Source organism: Elephas maximus, chromosome 21 (genome assembly GCF_024166365.1).
Source record: "Elephas maximus indicus isolate mEleMax1 chromosome 21, mEleMax1 primary haplotype, whole genome shotgun sequence".
In the NCBI taxonomy this organism is placed as follows: domain Eukaryota; kingdom Metazoa; phylum Chordata; class Mammalia; order Proboscidea; family Elephantidae; genus Elephas; species Elephas maximus.
Genome location: NC_064839.1, coordinates 52,016,704 through 52,029,323, shown reverse-complemented (window position 1 = coordinate 52,029,323; position 12,620 = coordinate 52,016,704).

Sequence of the window (12,620 nt, the reverse complement as noted above, 5' to 3'; positions counted from 1 at the left end):
TATAAGTCTATACATACAATGGAATATTACTCAGCAATTAAGAGAAATGAAGCTCTGATGTATGTTATGACATGGATGAACCTTGAAAACGTTATGCTGAGTGAAAGAAGTCAGTCACAAAAGGACAAATATTATATGATTCCACTTATATGAAATACCTAGAACAGGCAAAGGCATAGAGACAACAGCAGACTAGTGGTTATTAGGGGCTGAGGCAAGTGGAGGGGGGGTTATTGCTGAAGGGGTGCTGAGTTTCTGTTTGGGGTGATGAAAAGCTTTTGGAGATGGCTAACGGTGATGGTTGAACAACGGTGAATGGGATTAATGCCGCTGAATTGTACACTTAAAAACTTAAAATGACAAACTTTTTGCTCTACATATTTTACTAGGATGAAATTTTAAAAATAATAAAGATGCTGGAGTATAAAAGTAACACATTATTGGCACTTTCTATATTGCCAGGAAATCCCTGGGTGGTGCAAACGGTTTTACAAACTCACCAGCGACACTATGAAAAAAAGGCCTGGCGATCTGTTCCTGTACAGATTACAGCCAAGAAAACCCCATAGAGCGATTCTACTCTGTCACATGGGGTCGCTATGAGTTGGAGCTGACTCAGTGGCAGTGGGTTTGGTTTTGTTTTTATGTTAGGCTCTTGATTGTCCAGCTTTTTCCAGTGACCATCTCAGCATCCTCAGCTGTGTCCACACCGTATTTACTTCTGGAGGAATTGCCCTTCTGGAAGGTTCTACCCACTAATCCACCCCAGCAGTACAGGTAAGTGTCTGTCTTGACTGATGATTTAAAACTTGGTTTCCCTAGATCAGGGCTGTCAACCTGGGCTCCAGTCACAGCCACCTAGGGAGCTTTTTCCAAAGGAAAGTGCCTTTGAATGAACCCCCGGGTGATGTCCTACAGGGTCACTATAATTCAGAATCGACTTGATGACCATGGGTTTGGTTTTTCAGGTGATGTTAGGGGGCAGCCAGGGCTGAAAACCAGGTGTGCATGTGTCCATGCAGTCTGCAAATATTTATTGAGCACCTACTGCATGCCAGACTCTCTTCTGGGCACCAGGGATGCAAGAGAAAAAGCCTGTGCTTTCATGGAGCTTACATTTCTGACTCAGAAACTAGGCAACAAGGATACAGATTTATTTTTTAATGGGAGTGACCATTGTCTGCGCTCTCCACAAAACCAACTCAAGGAGGAGCACGCTGACTTGGCATCTTGCATTTTATTTCAGACTTTTAGCTAGTCTTAAACAACACAGGAGACGTTGAGTAAGGAATGGGCCACAACCTGGGGAACTCGGCCTCTTGGGATAATTCAGGTGAGAATGTTGCTGCAGAAACGCTGGAGTCTGCCAACTAAGGGTCAGGGCCCAGTCTACCCTGGACTGGTGGCAGGCCTGGCGTCACTTTCCCCTCCTCCCTGGTGACTGCTTAAGGGTGAGATCAAAGCTCATGGCCTCCCAACAAGAGACCCCCTTATCATTTGCCCCCACAGTATCTGGTGGGCAGGCCCCTCTAGGGAGCAGCAGCAGGCCATCTGGAATGCCCTGCTGAGGAGCAAGGCAAAGGCAGCTGGCCTATCCCTTCTCTGTGTACCCCCACCCCCGCCAGCTCCTGCAATTACTTCTTTCTTGGACAGATGCTGAATCAAACTCTGGCCTGGCATGAACGTAGGAGCCTAATCTGATGCCTGTTTTCACCACCAAACCCACCCTGAAGCATGCATCACATAGCACACACATTAGTCATTCATTCATTCATTCATGCATGCTTTCATTACTTTCTTGGCTGCCCCAGCTCCAGCCTAGCAGGACCAGCTCTAATCTAAGCTCAATTAGCTGGTTAGTGGCAGAGCTGGGCATAGAAAGTAGGTGACAAATAAGCACACTGATTGTGAGGTGAATTAGTTCACCACATTCAGGCTCCAAATGCTCATGGAATCTCGCCCATATGCTGGTGTTGGGCTTGGGGCTGAGGCTGGAAGGCGAGCAGGTTTTGCGATCTGGTGGAGTGAATGTGGGGAGGGAACACGGATCTGGACTAGAATCATGCCTCAGCAGGGACCTGGGGCTTCAGGTTCCTCATATGGACAGTTGGATGGATCCCACCCTCCTGGCAAGTGTGGGATCAGGAGGTGTGTGTGGTGTGCCTGGTCCCTAGTTAGGCGCTCAGTTGGCCAGATCTACTGGTGCATGAGGGTGGGGTTGGGGCATCGTCACAGTTAACCAGCTCTGCATCTCAGCCAGCACAGACAAACCTGGCCATCTTCACAAGGCCGTCTTCTCTGTGTGTCTCTGTCTCTGTGTTTTCTTTTTATAAGAATGCCAGTCATACTGGATGAGGACCCACCCTATTTCATTAGGCCCTCGTGTGAACATCAGTACATCTGCAAAGACCCTATTTCCAAATAAGCTCACCTTCACAGGCACGGGGAGCTAGGGCTTGAAAACCACTTTTAGGGGGACACAAATCAACCCATAACAGTGACCTTATCTGTAAAAAGGGTCTTTGTAGATACATTTAAGTAAAGGATCTTGAGATGAGCAGATTGTTCTGGATCATTCTGGAGGACTCTGAATCCAATGACAAGTGTCCTTATAAGAAGAAGAGGAGAGGACACAGACAGAGAAGGCTCTGTGACAGTGGAGGCAGAGATTAGAGTGATGCGGCCACAAGCCAAGGAACGCCTAGGGCTGCCTGAAGCTGGAAGAGACAAGGAAGGATCCTCCCCTGGAGCCTTCAGAGAGAGCAGAGCTCTTCCAATACCCTGATTTCAAACTCTTGACCACCCAAACCGTGAGAGAATACATTTCTATCATTTCAAGTTACCCAATTTGTGTTGATTCGTTACAGTAGTCACAGGAAATTAACACAGTTACACTCACAGATGCCAGGGATTTGGCATGGGCATATCTTTGGGGGGCTGTATCCAACTCTTTGGAAACCCTGGTAGTGTAGCGGTTAAGAGAATTCGCCAGGTGCTCCTTGGAAACCCTATGGGGCAGTTCTACACTGTCCTATAGGGTCGCTATGAGTTGGAACCAACTGGATGGCAGCGGGTTACCCAAGCCTTTACCACATTCATCGTTGGAATGGATGATTCTTTGCTTGTCTTCCCATCTAGACTGTGACTGTTGGAGGCCCAGGACCATGCTTGCCCCATGCCAGCACTGTGCTAAACTCTCCTCCTGCAAGAATCCCTTGTATGCTCACCACAAGTCTATGAGGTCAGTGTTATTATTCCTGTTTTTCAGGTGAGGAAACTGGGATTCCAACCTCAGCCTGTCGGACTCCAAATCCTGCACACATAGCTGTAACCCTACAGGACTCCATCACATCAAAACACCGTTTGGCCGCCTGCTTTTTTCCTCACTGAATTTTGAACATTTTCCCATTAAAAAAAAAAAAAAACGCGCAACCACCCGCACCCTTAGCTGTGTGGCATCCATCACAGGGATAAGTTATCCCACCATGTACCTGCTGCTAGACAGTGAGATTGTCAGGTTTTCACAATCATGAACAATGCTGCAGTGAGCATATGGAATGCACTTATCTCTGCCCATGTCTCTGAGGCCTCCTAATATACACTCTCATAAATTTATTATTGGGTCAAAGACTTTGCTTTTCTTCCAGTACCTAGAACAGTGCCTGGCACATAGCGGACATGCCCTGAAGGAGTAAAGGGTACTGTGTATGAAAGAGAGGGTATGAGTATACATGAGAGTGGGTCAGAAAATTATGAGAATCTGTGAGCATGCATGTGAGTGTGTATAATTTTCACCATGGTACAACATAAATGCAGTAATCTGCACTGACCTTACAAGTACAGCTCCATCAATTTTTACATATGCATACGTCTGTATAATCACCACCCAGATTGAGATAAAGAACATTTCCAGTGTCTCAGAAGACCTTCCGGTGCCCTCTCCCAATCCATAACCTTTCTTCCCCTAAAGGTCATCACTCTTCTGGACTCCATCACCATTGATTAGTTCCCCTGCTCTTGTCCTAGACATAGAATTGTACAGGTGTGGATTCCGTGTCGGCTGCTTTCACTCAACAGTCCATCCTTGGTAGCCATCCATGTTGCTATATAGGTGAGTCCACTGTTTTTTCCCCTGGCTGCCTGGTGTTCCGTTGTGTGAATATAGCACAATCTTTTCAGCCATTCTCTTCCTGCTGGACCGTTGAGTTGTTTACAGTCTGAGGCCTTTACAAGTAGGGCCACCGTAACATTCTATCACACGTCTTTTGATGGATATTGGCACTCGTTTCTGCTGCATGCACACCTAGGAGCAGAATTGCTGGGCTACAGCTAGGCATTTCTTTAGCTATGGTAGATACCTCCACTGGGAAGGATGGATGTATTTTCAAAGTCTTTGATTTTTTGATACACATTAACCACTTCCCCCTGGAAAGCCTCTCCCTAGCCATGCTCCCTCCAGCTGTATTTGAGAGGGCTGACTCCCCGCTGCATCAATTCTGGTGATCACCACTGAGGATTTTCATGAGCCATGATATGAGGGCAGCATGATTGTAAGATTTTGTGGGCCATCAATGTTGGTAAAGGCTTAATTGTTCTCAGCAGAGCAAACAGAGGTGCAGATACGGAAGGGGTGCCATAGGATTTTAATTACCCAATTAAAGCACTTTCCCTCACGAATTCGGAGGAGCAGAGACCATGAACCACTCTCAAATAATCTGGATCAAGTAAAGTTTCACCTGAGGGAGAGCACAGCCCAGCCAAGGGGAAAGTCGCCACTTTCTTAAAGCCTGGACTGGGGTTTACACAAATGTCCCTCCTTTCCTTAGAATTTCTGTAAGTTGACTTTTCCTCAAAATGAAAACCAACCCCCCACACCCAAGCATCAACTGGAAGTGCAAAATGCCCCCCACGGCGGAAGCAGGAGAGACCTTTGCTAGAAGAGAGGCGAGCATTCACAGAGACACCTGTGTTCATTTCTTTTTTCTTGACTGTATTATCCTCCTGTGAGTGAGTGGTCTGTGTGTTTTTGGCCTGGATGGAGTCAGACAGAGCCAAGGCCAGGGCGCTCCAAACCTCTCTCACTTCCAGATGAAGCCTCATGCATTAGTGCAGGCAGCTGTCGGGCTCCAGGGACTAACGTCCTGGCAGCCTAGGGAGGGCCCAAGGAAGGATGCTGGGGCTGAAGTTCGACGCATTGCCCCAGAGAGAGCAGGAGAGACTGAGAGGGAGACAAACAGGAGAGATGCAGAGGGAGACAGACAAGTGGGGTGGGGCGGGGAGAGAAGGGAGAGGAGAGACGAGAGACAAGTGAAAGGAAGACATATAGAAACAAATAGAGAGATGCAGAGAGAGAGGAAGAGAGACAGAGAGAGAAAGAGGCTAAAGAAAGAGATAGAAAGACACAAAGGAGTCCCTGGGTGTTGTAAACGGTTACGCATTATACTAGTAGCCGAAAGTTGGCAATCTGAACCCACCCACAAGTGCCTCGGAAGACAAGCCTGATAATCTGCTTCCGAAAGCCCACAGCCTTGGAAACCCTATGACAGAGCAGTTCTACTCTGCACACATGGGGTCGCCATGAGTCAGAATCGAAACATAAGGACAGAGGGAGACAAAGAGGCTAAAGAGTAAGAAAGGAAGAGAGAACAGACTAGGAGAGAGAGAGAGACATGAAGACAGAGAAAAAGACAGAGCCAGAGCCAGAGAGGGGGAAAGCAATCAGCCCAGACAGGCAGAAATAAAACCCCAGGAGAGGGCTCAGTCCACAAGCACATAGCCCCTCCTGTCCTTCCATACCTCAGGCCCTCATGTGACCATGCCCAGGGGCTGTAGCCCCTCACATGTTGAATAGAAAATAAAGGGGTGACCATTAGAGACACAGGCTCTGCAGATCCCTGCCTCCTCCTGAGAGGGTTCCTTTGGGAGCTCCCTCCAGCCGAGCACAGCTCGCCTACTTGGGGTGCTTTCCACCGTGAGGTGCCCCCAGTGAAGTCATCACACAGCTTTTGGAGATCCGACGTGCTGGCTTGCCACCCCAGAGCCTTGTGTGCAAAAAGGGAACCCCGTGTCCGAGGGTCTTCAATGGAGCCATTTAGGCAGACTCAGGACCCAGAACCTGGGATCTCATGTGAGGGTCTCAGCATGCCCCCAGGGCAGGGCCATGGTGGGGCCTCGGCCTAGTTGTATATGTTATATGTTATTGTTAAAAAAAAAAAAAAAAAATGTTATTGTTAATTAGCTGCTGTCAATTCAGCTCCAGCTCACGGTGACCCCTTGCACAACAGAATGGACTGCTGTCCAGTCCCACACCATCCTCAGGACTGCCAGCATGCTGGAGCCCCCTGTTGCCTCACCCAGCGGCGTCATCTTGTAGCACTGTACTGGACAAGGTTCTATCGTCGCCCGTAAGGCTTTCACTGGCAATTTTTTGGAAGTAGATCACCTGGTCTTTCTTCCTAATCTGTCTTACTTTAGAAGCACCACTCAAACCTGTCGACCATGGGTGACTCTGCTGGTATCAGTGGCACAGCTTTCAGCATCACAGCAACACGAAAGCCACCACAGTCCGACACACTGGCTCATTAAATCTGTGAAGTGGTTGCCTTAAAATGACCCATCCCTTCCAGCTCTGATATTCTAGAATTCTGGGAAATCGTCAGCATATTGGGTCATATTCAAGGCTAGCTACGTGCACACTGCATTTGCAGTAAGTACATATTATTTCATTACAAGGACAAATTATTATTATCGCCAAGTGGAGGGCAAATGGGGCCTGGAGTTATTAAAACCATGCTTCCTGGGGACTACTGACTCCTGTAAGAAGACATTGATCTTTCCTCCCGGGCAGCAAAGCTGGAGAAATCCGCTTTTCATTACCAGTCGGCATTGACTTAATGCACCATAGCTGTCTTATCACATTTAAAGTGCATGTCTACTTAAGATATTTAATTTAAAGTGATATCCTTAATTTCCTCATGGTTTCCAAAGTTTATGCTAACTGTAACCTGCTAGTTTGCAAATGCATTCTCTCTTTGATTACTTCGAGTCAAATCCCCACACGTTTATCTCTAATTGCTACAGTGGTAATACCAAGATTAGGTTTATCATCATGGCCCTGTCCTCAAGGAATAAAAACGATAATCATCTCTTGCATTTGCATGGCACTTTTCAATGGGGAGCAGGCTTTCAAACACATAATAGTGACGACGCTGACTAACGCCAAGTGAGCTCTCACAGGTGCCCAGCCGGGCTAAATGTCCTGGATGCATCATCTCATGTCACAGACCCAACAACACAGTGGGCAGTACTGTTACACCCCCATTTTACAGAGAAGGAACGTGAGGCCCTGGTGACAAAGGAAGTGGGCAACATCACCAGGAGCCCACCTATGCCTGCCTGCCTTCAGAGCTGCCCTTTCAAAAGTGACAGCCATCTGGACAGATGCCATGGCACGGACCCAGCTGAGAATGGGACAATGTCGGACACTTAGGGTGGCAGAAGAATAACAAGCCAAGCCCTGGTGGCATAGTGTTTAAGTGCTGCAGCTGCTAACCAAAGGTCAGCAGTTTGAATCTACCAGGTGCTCCTTGGAAACCCTCTGGGGCAGTTCTACTCCATCCTATAGGGTCACTATGAGTCGACTTGATGGCAACGGGTTTGGTTTTGGAAACCCTGGTGGCTTAGTGGTTATGAGTTCGGCTCCTAACCAAAAGGTCTGCAGTGCTCCCCTTGTGCCCCTCTCCCTCAATGATGGCATGCCTTCATTGTGCTGTCTGCCTTTAAGCAGGACCCCAAAGAGCTAAAGGGCTCACACTGGGGTCTGCAGTGCCATGTCTCACTCCAGGAGGGCTCACTTATTAGAAGCATCAAGGTTAGCCTTCTTCTGTGAGATCAAGGTGGTTGCTCCCAACACTGGGAAAAGGGAAATAGCACGCATGCTTTACAAGGTTGCTCTGGGGGCTGAGGGGAGGGCTATATAAAGGCACTGACCCATAGTAAGTGCTCAGTAAATGTTCCTCTCCTCTCCCCATGTTCTTCCTTTCAGCTATCGTAGCCCACTGCCAAAGCCTTCACAACAACCACAATAATGGGAATGCTAAGTATCAACATGTATTCTGAGTTTCCTAGTGGCCTGAGTGAAGATGGAATAAATGATATCTGTATAATTTTCAATATTAGAAAGAAAAAAAAAAGATCATGCATCTGCTTACAGAAGCACAACTTTTATTAGCACCAAAATTCCAAAAGAAATGTCCCCAGTGGAGAAATGCCCCCTGGCAGGGTAGATGAGTGGACAAGCCTGTCTTAGAGCCAGTGGTTCTCAGACCTGAATGCAGTAGGGTGGTAATGGTAAGAGCTAACCTGGGGACAGTTACTATTTGCTGGGCAGGGGTCTAAGTAATTTATATGCATTGGTTAGTTCGTCATTTTCTCCCTTTGAGCAATCCTATGCTAAAGGATTGCTCAAGTTGAGGTTGTACAGGTCAAAAGGGGCAGAACCATTTGGAGTGGGAACTTTGGAATTTTCGTGAACTTGGGAATGTTCTCCTGTAGCTCATGACTCACAAACACTGAAGAACAGGCCTCCCTAGGCCCCCCAGGGAAGGGAAGCAACTGCCCCCCCCACCCCCCACAGCAAGCTTGTTCTCAAGTCTGCACGGAACCCTGCCTCTTCTCCCAAGGAAAGGGGACTGGTCCACCCCCTTCCTCAGGTCACCATCGGGTCAATATTTGGAATCCACCAGGAAGTAGGCACTTGGGTTAACAAAAAATGTCTAATATTTTTGACCAAATTTCAGGAAATCACAAATAACCATTCCTGAGAAACTAGTCTATTTTTTTCCACCGGGAAAGGAAATTTGCACACTTTAAAACTTTTTTTTTCTTTTTAATCATCAGAGAATAGGAAAATAAATCACAGCACAGCCATATGATGGCATATTAGGCAGCCATTAACATGATTTTATAAGGAACTTGGGAAAGCGCTTATGATAGATAAATTGGTAAGAGAGAACAGCAGAATATAAAATTCCTGATATTGCCTTTGTAAAGGATGCATCATGTAAAGCACACACATTTGATAAAAACAAAACAGATTAAAAAGAAAAGTACCACAGTGTTAACAGTGATTAACATTACTTCTGAGCAGCAAAATTCCATGTCACCTTTATTTTCATTTTATACCCTCCTAAATTTTCTCCAAAGAAAGAGCTATTATGTTTATAACAGAAATCAGAGGTTTATAATAAAACACTCTCTTTCTAAAAGATTGTTGACTGAGGGTACAAAGAGAAATTAGTAGTGCTCGTGGTCTCGGTAGGAAAGGTTTCAAAATGATCTTTAAAAATGTAAATCTAAGTTTTCAGGTTTTATTCACACTCTTGAAAAATAGCAGATCTGATCACATACGCTTGTTCATTTCACGTTTAAGCAACGGAAAGGAGGAATGAGATTACAGTTTCCCTGACCGCTGTAAAACATGTCGATGGTTTCAGAGGATTACACTGAGAGTTCTGAACGCCTTCCAGTTTACCCTTCTTTCTGTTTCCCTCCCCAACTTGGTGTGAATGTCCAAGGGATAGAGATTCAAACTCTATTTGTGGCATGGTCCACAAAGAGAGAGGAACATCGCCGCCATCCAGGTTAATCGCCCCTTTGTTTTGTCTGGAAAGCAAGAGGCTGGAGTTGGCTTGAGGACAGAAATTTCCAGAATATATGAAGTATGACTGGGCAAGATCACCACAGACCTGCCTTACCGAATGTTCCAGAAAGAGGCGCGCCTGTCCGCCCACCGCACCTTACAAGGCCTACAGGGTACCCTGTGAGAAGGCTGCCACGGGCCTCCCAGTCCAGAGCAGCCCCTCTTCAGTCCCAGCTCCCTCTCGCCCGCCATTGTCCCAAACGGCAATGAGTTTGTATGGCGGGCACGGGGTCAACACCGAGGCAGGGAGCAGACACTGCGGAGCTCACGCAAGGCCCTCCGCCCGAGGATGGAGTAAACAGACTCTCCTTAAAGGTCACTTCTCCAGGCTCTGGCTCCGGCTGCCAGAGGAAGCTGCAATCATTTTTCAGGCTGTAAATGCCAAAAGAAAAACGCACTGAGTCACAGCTTTCCTCCGTGGCCTGGTCAGCCCAGCGCCCAGCACAAGGCATTTCCTTGCCAAATAAAGCTGCTTTTTTTCCGCTTGAACCCGGAATAGACCTCGAGTAACCTTTGCTCAAGGGTCTTGGGATGCAAGCTTTTAAATTTAGTTTGCAAGCCATAGTGATTCCCAGCTGACCGCCCCCAGCCTCCAGGGGGACATTTGTACTGTCTTCTCCTTCCCTTTGCATGCTTGCATGCAGGGTGGACAGCTTCCAAGATTTGGACCAGAGAGCAGAGGCTTTACATTGAGAGACCACAGTGTGGGCTTCTGTTTTTATTGTTTTTTAATAGACTATTTTTTAGAGCCGTTTTAGGTTTACAGAAAACATGTGCAGAAAGTACGGAGAGCTCTGGTATATCCCACTCCCTCCCCTCCTACACCCAGTTTCCAGTTTCTCCTATTAGTAACATCTTCCATTTGTGTGGTACATTTGCTACAGCTGAAGAATGACTATTGATACTTTATTCCTAACGAAAGTCCATAGTTCACCTCAGGTTCACTGTGTTGTCCAATCCTACAGGCTCTGACACATGTGTGATGTCCTGTGTCCGCCATTACAGTATTATTCACAACAGTTGCCCTAAAAATGCCCTGGGCTCTGCCTGTTCACCACCCCCCAGCCCCTGCCAAACACTAGGTGTTTTATTAGCTCTATAGTTTTGCCTTTTCCAGAATGTCAAATAGTTGGAAAGATACAGTCTGTCACTTTTTCAAATTTGTTTTATTATTTTTTTTCTTTTGGTTGAGTTTGGTTTGCTTTGGAACAAAATGCACATTTTAATTTCTGTGACTCAATCCTCCTCATGTTTAAGAAGCCCATAGCTTGAACTGCTATCTCTATGCTCTGTGGACAGAGAAGTGCTCAGGCAAGTTAAATACTACAGAAAGTAAGGATGAGAGTAAACTCAAAAGAGTGCAGCGAAGCCAAGAGGTCTCCTGAACAACTAAATGTGTCTTCCCTACCGTTCAATCCGCAGACATCCATTTCATGGGTGAACACGCCCCCTCTATAAGAATGCTTATGCTCCAGGTACAGACCAGGGATTTAAATTGTTAGGACTAATTCACACTAAAGTGTAACAGACTGATGTAAAACTTCATTTTCTGACACACAGAAAATGAAGTTTTGAAGAATAACATGAGGCCTAGATAGGTATCTGGGAAGCAGGGTGGCCAGTAACCAGGCAGGGCCTGAGAGAAGGCAAGTGGGATCATTGCCAAGTTTGTCTCCAATTTGCTTATGGAAAGTTTTGCGTACAGAAAATCTAATTTCTAAGACCAGCCCCTGCTGAAAATAATAGGAGTGAGTCCTTTTGACTAATTTGGGGTCAATGGAGATTAAATGAGAGCTTTTTTTTTTTTTTTTTTTGCCTTATGTAGCCTGTAAGTCACAAGGGGAAGAGCCAGTGACAATCTGACCCAGTTGTGAGGTTTTTGAGGCTGGAGCCACCCCTTGTGCTTCTTGGTGGCCCCAGTGGCGAGCGCACCTCTCGGCACAAGACTGCACTCAATATGTGCTTAACGGTGACTCTAGTTTCCTTGGACAGATAAAGAAAGTATGTAGGGGAAGAAGTTTCTAAAGTAATCTGAACTTTGAGTAAGTATTTTCTTTTTAAGTTAGATCTCTAACCAGCTTAAAGTTTCCTCTGTGAGCCTTTAAAGCGGTGCAAAGTGTCCATGTATTCCAGAAATAACATAGTTTAATTATTTGCTTTGCTACTTTATACCTGTGTGACCCTTAGGTGGTTATCCAACCTCTTTGAGTGGCAGTGATCCTATTGGAAATAAAAATGGGAATAGTAATATCCTTCCTAGCATTGTTTGGGGCTTGGGACACTGCTCACCAAAGGGCTTCGCACCATTCCTGGTGGAGAGGTGATTCCATGTATACTGTCTTTAAAGGGCTAGCAAAGTAGAGGGGCGATTTAAGGGTTAACAAATTAGGGAATGCAATGGACAATCTCAGGTGTTGGTGAGTGTTTAACATTCCCAGCTATGGGAGTGTTTGAACAGGGACAGAGAGGATGGTCCCTTTCAAGAGAAACAGTTGAGCTGATTCAAGTGTTCAATAGCTGCATGAGGGGAGGAGACTAGATCTGTTGGCCTCTGAAGTCTTTTGCAGCAGGAGGTTCTGGTTCCAAAGAGCCAAACTAGTTATCAGAAGGTGATGTATAAGTGACTGATGAGTACAGCAATACTTTCAGACAGAACAGCCACACTGAGATGCCACTCTTCACCGATTTTATTGGCAGACTAAAAGGACTGGCGACGCCCAGCGTGTGTGCAGACTGGGGACCTGGGGCCCAGGCATACATCATTTGGGGAGAGACGTCTGTGCTGCCTTCTGAGCAAAGAGTTGCTCAGATGCACCACAATTTTAAATGTGAATGCCCCCTACGTGAGCTATTCCTGCTCCAGGAATGTATCCCAAGGAAAGACTTGGGCAAACGTGCAACAGTTGTTCATCATGGCGTT